The 7,575-nt window shown below is 35.5% G+C and overlaps 1 long non-coding RNA gene across 3 annotated transcripts; it reads left to right on the top strand.

Annotated features, from left to right (window-relative positions):
- The first annotated feature begins 5,649 nt into the window (after positions 1 to 5,649).
- Positions 5,650 to 7,477, top strand: LOC109589896 (uncharacterized). Of its 3 annotated transcripts, XR_002189000.1 has the most exons (4): positions 5,650 to 6,196; positions 6,256 to 6,457; positions 6,510 to 7,170; positions 7,402 to 7,477. It is a non-coding gene; the product is annotated as an uncharacterized LOC109589896 (long non-coding RNA). The 3 variants fall into 3 exon arrangements; XR_002188999.1 differs by lacking the exon at positions 5,650 to 6,196 and having other exon boundaries at positions 6,203 to 6,457; positions 7,402 to 7,476; XR_002189001.1 differs by lacking the exon at positions 5,650 to 6,196 and having other exon boundaries at positions 6,203 to 6,457; positions 7,431 to 7,460.
- The last annotated feature ends 98 nt before the right edge of the window (positions 7,478 to 7,575 follow it).

Raw genomic sequence — 7,575 nt, 5'->3', positions numbered from 1 at the left:
GGCCACGCCCATAGTGGCCCCAATGACCACACCTACCACTTACATTACCAGTGGGTCCGAGCTCCTTGTTCCTCTTCATCCTGATCCTCTTGTTAATGGAACACTAACTGGTACCTCTAACGGTGTTGCCGTGGTAACTATTAATCGCTCGTCTGGTGATCTAGCAGGTAGTGGGGGGTTGTTGTGATGGGTTGGTATTAGTGGGTGTTGTCACCCCCCCCCCTCTCTTTTTTAATAGACTACTAATTGACTTCATATTTCCTTTATAAATATACTTTTAAGTTATTAAATTATTGTTGTACATATTAATTAATTATTATTTAATTGTTTATATTCATTTTTGTTCCTCTCTCTCTTTAATCATTCACTATTATTGTCACCATTATCTCAGTCTCTTTCTTGTTCCTTTTCTTTCAGCTTCTCTTTCCTTTTTTCATCAAAATATTTTGTTAATCGTGTTACTCTTAATAATACAGTTATATACAAACATTAAGATAGTGAATTAACAATTAACAGGAGTCATTATATAAGAGTATCATGGATTTCTGAAATTAATTAGATGCTGTTCACAATTCACATAGTGTTGTCAACTTGTTATGGTAGCAGAGAGATAAAGAGAGAGAGAGAACGGAAAAGAATGGCTGAGTTTATGTCTAGGACATTATTCAGAAATGAATATTTTGTTGTGACCAGATATGCATGCTTTGGAGTTCATTACTTGTGGTAACATACATATAGAAGACCAATCTCACTGTTGGAGAATTGGCCTGGCTTGCAAGACTATATATGTAATACAATGTTTAGTAATAGATACATCCCAAATACACCTCCAAAAAGAAGTGATAAAGTTATAACCTCTCCCTTTATTGTGTAAATATAGAAATACACCCCTTTGACTGTTACATGCTGTTTGCTTGTGAACATTATGTCACATTAGTCTGAACATATAATTTAAAGCTATATAACAGCCCTGGACTTCCTCTTGCTTGTGGTTAGCCAGTCAAGTGAACGTTGTGCTTTTTCATAAAAGAGGTTTTCTCTTCATAAAGTCCTTTCTTTACTGTGGTGTAAGTGACCACTGGAATAGCTACACCTTGAGTTACTTAATTCTCTTGTCCTCCATATCATAGTACAAGATGATTGATGTCTCTCAATGGAGAGCAAATATTGGACTGTGGAACTACTGTCAAACTGCCTCCAGTAGACCAGCTAATGGCCGCCACTCTCACTCATTCAAAGCTGCAGTAGACAGCAAGTCAGGAAGTACTACATCAGGAGAAAAGACATCTGAACTGCCAGCAGCTCTGTCTCTTATTGTTTCTCTTCTTTTATCTTTATTAAGATATATGAAGCTCAATTTTATTCCTCCAACTGGTAAACAAACTAACAGTATATAATATTATCATACAGTGTATTTACAATAGGTATAATTACTGTTACTGTTATGATCCACTGCCTCCAGTCATTAGTCTTGTTTACAGCTACTATTGGCAGTAGCTCTGACCTGATCTACTATTTGGTTATATTTCTCCTCCTCCTCTTAGCAGGAGATGTTGAACTTAATCCTGGTCCAATGATTGATGATCAACCTGATATTTTCCTATTACTTCAATGGCTTGAACCACTTGTTGACTGGCAATCATTTGGTCTTCACTTACCTGGAATAACACAATGGAATATTCGAACAATTCAACATATAGATGCTAAACATCAAAAACTGGCCTTATTTGTAAAATGGTTAAATACAAATCCTACAGCATCATGGAGAGATGTCATTAATGCTTTGAAACAATGTAAAGAGAATGAACTAGCTAGAACTATTGAAGACAAAGTGACAGATCCCACAGCTGGAAGAAGTACTAATGATGATATGGAAGTCAGTACCAGTAATGCTAATCCTGGTCCTATAACAGGTAAACATACACTTAAAGCCCAACATACACTAGGCAACTTTGTTGGCAACCAGTCATTAAAAGTACTGTATGGCAACAAACTTGCATGCTCAGTGTAGATCTATATATATGAAGATAACACAAAATGAATAGGTTATATATTTATCAATATTATTATAGTAAAGGAGCCAAGGCTTAATATAAAAGCAGTGACAGAGATATTTGGTTCCTTTGATGGTCATTACATGCTAATAGGGGTTGGATTGGGTGTAAATGTGTCTGATCTGATGCCAATACCAGGAGCAGCAGAAAACAATCTCATTTTGGTATTCCAGAGGTGGTTTGATGCCAATAGAAATGTCAACTGGGATACATTAAAACAAACTTGTGATGACTTTCCTGATAAACTGGGAAAAGCAAAATATAACCTTCTGAAGTATACAGGTATAAAATCAATGTCAATGCATAATAAATGCATGCTTGTGTGTACATTATCAGTGATCAATATAGTCATTATATCTCAATACATTAGGACAGTCTATACCTGATATTGTCACATCCATTAGTTCAATACCCGATGAGGTTTAAGGATATGCTGATAATATGAGACAACACTACAAACACCAACCTATTGTTGCTACAGACTGGCCACCAAGAATTGGAAAAGATTTCTTTGGAAGATTAGCACTAGCAGAAAAGCAAGACTATAGCAAAGAAATAGAATCAACTTGGCATATGCTAAGAGGACAAGCTGACAAAAGAGTTAAGCTAACTGAAAACAAAAGGATAAGTGCTGAAGATGTCCTCAAACCCACAAATAGTTATCTGTCTCTCAGAGTAGTGATAGACGGTCCTCCTGGTATTGGCAAAACGACACTCTGTCGTAAACTGTTAAATATGTGGTCTAATGGACCACTTGTACACCAACAGTATGACTTGGTACTTTACTGTCCTTTAAGGAATAGTAAGATAGCCACAGCTACTACACTAGATGACCTGTTTGAGTATAGACGTTATAAAGTTCCCATTGTAGCTGAATGGTTTGAGAAGAGAAATGGAGAAGGATTACTGATAATCTTTGATGGTTGGGATGAACTAAGTGAACAACTCAGACAGTTTTCATTAGCTGCTAGTATCATTCATAGAAAGCAGTTAGACCAATGTTCAGTAATTGTTACCTCTCGTAGCTATGCCTCCTCTTCACTTTTGAAAATGGATACTCTCAGTAGACATGTTCAGGTCATTGGGTTTTCTGAGGAAGAAGTATCAACAGTAATTATACAAACACTTCAAAGCAGTAAGGGCTCACAACTAGCAGTGAAACTCATTAATGATCTTGAAGTACGAAATGATGTCCAATCATTGTGTTACATGCCACTAGTCTGTTCCATGGTTATCTTGGTCTATTGTAAGCAAGGAGGACACTTACCAACAACACTCACTCAACTGTATGAGAACTTTATCCTACAAACTATCAGAAGACATGTTAAAAGACATGACATTAACCCACATACTTTAGGTAGTCTTTCTTCATTACCATCAGAAATAGCTAAACTTTTACAAGAGATGTGTCAATTAGCTTATACTAACCTGGCTAATACAAGAATGACATTCTCTTCACATCAACTACAGTCACTGAGTGAGGCAGTCAAGAAAGACTATCTTGGATTGATGACAACATTCACAGAATATGATGAGGAGAAGTATCAGTTCCTTCACTTGAGTATACAGGAATTTCTAGCTGCATGGTGGATAGCTAAGTATGAGGAGAAGACAGAGGAAGTGTTTAAGGATCACTTTGATGATGATCACTTTCGAATGTGTCTGAGGTTTGTAGCAGGTCTAACTCACCTTGAACATGAGAGCTATCAACAGTATTTTAATAAACAACAACTTAACTTACAGTGTAAGAGGGAACCATTGTTTGGATTTGAGGCTTGTCATCTCTCTCAATTCTATCAGAATCCTGAGATTACACGAAATTATCATATCAGCAGATCTGATTATTGTGTTTTTGACATTGACGATGTTCCCATTCTTCTTCTTCAACTCCTGTATGAATCACAGAACACAACATTATGTCAAGTATTAGCACAATCCATCAACAACTACTCACTGTGTCTGTATGGAGTATCATTATCATTGTTTGACTGGTTGTGTCTCAGTTATTGTATAAACAATTCTAACACAACATGGAATCACTTGGACCTGGGGATTGTATCTAACCAGGAACTATCAGTCTTCACTGCTGAACTAACCAATAACTCACTACAAACCCAGTGTAAGAGACTGGAGGTAGAGTTGAGAGAACCCACTGATGAATTAATACACAAATTATTACGATCATCACTTCTATACAATATTCAGGACTGCTACTGTGAACTAGGTAGTGGTCAATATGTTCCCTGTCTTGTATTGTTAGAGTTCCTCAATCTTCCTCAATTGAAGATACTGCACTTAATAATGGACAATCCTACTATACCAACAGTTGACAAGACATGCTACACAGATAAGTGCACTGAACTTGAAAAATGTATAGAAATGAATTCAACACTACAAGAAATGAAAATCGACAACATTAAAAGGAATGAAATAACAAATACCATTATCAGTGTCATTAGAGGAGTAACAAGAAATAAAACAATAACATCATTAACAATAGATTTACACCATTCTTATGATGATGAAGATCCTGCTCCTCTACCTGATGGAGTAATAGAGCAGTTACTAAAGGACAACAACACATTACAAGCTCTTTCACTGATAATATCTGATAAACTCCTACCATCATCACTGAATATAGTAGAGGTGAACACACCACTGACTGCTCTAGAGATAGGATGGAGTAAATTGATGAAATCACTCCTTCCACATATCAAAGGATTGCACTGTCTGTTACTACTTGATCCATACCCACCACACCTTCTATTTCTCTCTCATCCCAGTCTACATACACTTACTTTTTTATCACTAGACACAGCTGAGAGTGCTATTGAACTATTTACTATTCTACAAACCAATACTACACTTAAGGCTCTGAGAGTGATGAAGGTAGAGGAGGAGAGAGTATATACCAGCAGTATGGGTTCTAGTCTACAAGACATGCTAACACAAAACCAAACACTGAAATACCTTAAGATTAATTCTACATGGTTTAGTGACTTTCCCATTCCCAGTTCAGCTCTGTCCTTCCTAACAACTGGTCTCAGACACAACACCAGCCTACAGCAGTTGAGTGTATCCATTCCACTTCCATTGAATGAAGAGATAAGAACTTTTATTAATGTCATCTCTCAAAAGAGCAATCTCACAGAACTTAAAGTGAGCTTCAAACCAGATCAGTCATACAGTAAATGTAGTTATGAAGAGAAGGCACAAATAATGACATCATTGTTTTATGAACAGGTACTACCTGCTGTTACTAACATGTTACAGTCACATACAACCATAAGACTACTGAAGATAGTATGTGACAATGCTATTTTTAAGCCACTACAACATTTGTTTGAAACTATCTTCACCCATCTCATCCATCCATCACTGGAATATATAGAAATTAATGTTAAGTACCCTAATCTCCTGATATGGACCACTAATAATGATCAAAAGAATTTAAAGAAGACATTGATTGATAGACACAGAAAAAAACAACCACACAAACCACTACCAATAGTAATAATATTTTAAAACTTACTAAACTACACAGTGTATTAATTAATAATGGTATTATTATTATTATTAAATTATTCCTTTTCCTTTCCTTACAACTTTAACAATAATAAAAGTAACAACAGTCACTACTATTATAAGTATTAATACTATTATAATAATTAACTTGATTGATCTCTTCTGATGCTTCTCAGCCTAAGAGGAAGAGAGAGAGGGAGGAACAAAGAAAGTAGCATAAAGTGTGTGAGAGGTAAGGAAAAAAAGAACACTGTATGTAGTGTTACTTAAAACTGAAAACATGGAAGGAAACACAAAAGTTTAATTACAAAGAAAATTAAGGCATGACTTTCAAGGATAAAACATCATGAAGTAAGTGGTTTTTTGTCCTGGAATTTAATACTGTACAAAAGTTTTATACAATACATATAGTTGTATGTACAGCACTTGTATTACACAATTCATTATAAGGTTTAGATACATGTAATTGCATAAATTTTCTATCCTTGATATTAATAAACTACGTGTACATACTTGGCTATTCCAAGTATGTCAATAACTGTATGTGTTAATGTATGTTCATTGTATGCCATTTCCGCCATGATAGGCACAAAGTCTTACAACCGTGATCATTACAGGTAAAGCTATAATAGACTACTTAATAAAGCAAAAGTTATTGATGTGTCTTTGGAAACAGAAATGAAGTTATGAACATAATCAAAGCAATGTCACCACCACAAAGCACATGCAGCGTTTGTCTCTGATAGTTTTAAAGTATATTTTCTATTTCTGTTGAATTAAGAATCAGTCCTCACATTTTCATCTTCTTAAAGGTATTCTGGATAACATTAATTAAATTTGTGTTTACTACTCACTAGTCAAGCTTGGCTGTGTTGATAGTAATTAAGACTCTTCCAAGTGTACTGCATATTGTTAATCAATTTTTTCTAGTTCACAAAGCATGTGGAATAAAGGTTGGTCCAGTAACTATTGGCTGTGCAGATGATGAGGAGAGAGCTATCTTGGATTATACTATAAGAAATGTTCACTTCTTGCTAGTGAAGATTTTTCATTATGCACAGCAGAAAACACATGCACATAAAGGATGGATGTGATGAAGATGAAGAAAATGATGCTGCATGCTCTGTGTTATTCTAATAAATGTAAAGAAAACTATACATCAGAGTTGTCATTGTTTGCTGCGGATATTGCAGTTATTTCTGTGGACCAGAGTACGCTGACATGGTCCTATACTGCTACTGGTAGTGCAAGGCCACCAAAAAGCTGTTACAAGCCAAAGTACAATAGAGGTGTTGGAAGCCTCCCTTACCAACCGGATTAGGGTTTGGTGGAATAATCAAGGAGGATGTCCAGTTGATATCTCTGGTAAAGTGTCCATTCATTTTAAATGCAACAAGCAATGAACTGGTCTAATATAATAAGTGCATATAGCTGTATATTTTTAATGCTTCTTGTTGTCATACATATAAACTTTACTTATACATTGCATTTCTATCTATATGCCACATAATCTATGCCTTGCAAGTTGATGATTGATTCAATGAATGAGAAAGAATGTAACAAAGAAAAGTACAATGGGGCATTGTGTTAGGTCAGTAGTCTATTGCGATGCACTAGAAGTTATAAATAATAGTATGCAACCAGGGCAAACATGTGTCACGAGAGCCACCATGTCTAATGCCAATATTTTGGGTAGCTTACTATTATGTACTATTAGGTGTACTTAGTTGTAAATAATACCAGACACACATGTCAAACATTAAGGCATTTTTAACACGTGCTTGTAACAATAGCTGCATGATGCATGCCTCAAGTTCAGCAGGCTATATAAAGAGGTACTTTTTGATGCAGTGAGCAAGTTACAACAAAGAGAAAATCACGATGAAGACTCTTGTATTCTTCTTTATGACTCTCGGTTGTTTGTGTTCTGGCTATGCCAAGTATGTCAATATTTGTGGGTGTTAATGTATGTTCATTGTATGTTATTTCTATGATA

This window comes from Amphimedon queenslandica, unplaced genomic scaffold, assembly GCF_000090795.2.
Source record: "Amphimedon queenslandica unplaced genomic scaffold, v1.1 AMPQUscaffold_10757_Cont16326, whole genome shotgun sequence".
Classification (NCBI taxonomy): Eukaryota; Metazoa; Porifera; class Demospongiae; order Haplosclerida; family Niphatidae; genus Amphimedon; species Amphimedon queenslandica.
Note: the sequence above shows the minus strand (reverse complement) of the source record. Positions and strands in the feature narration are given on the sequence as shown.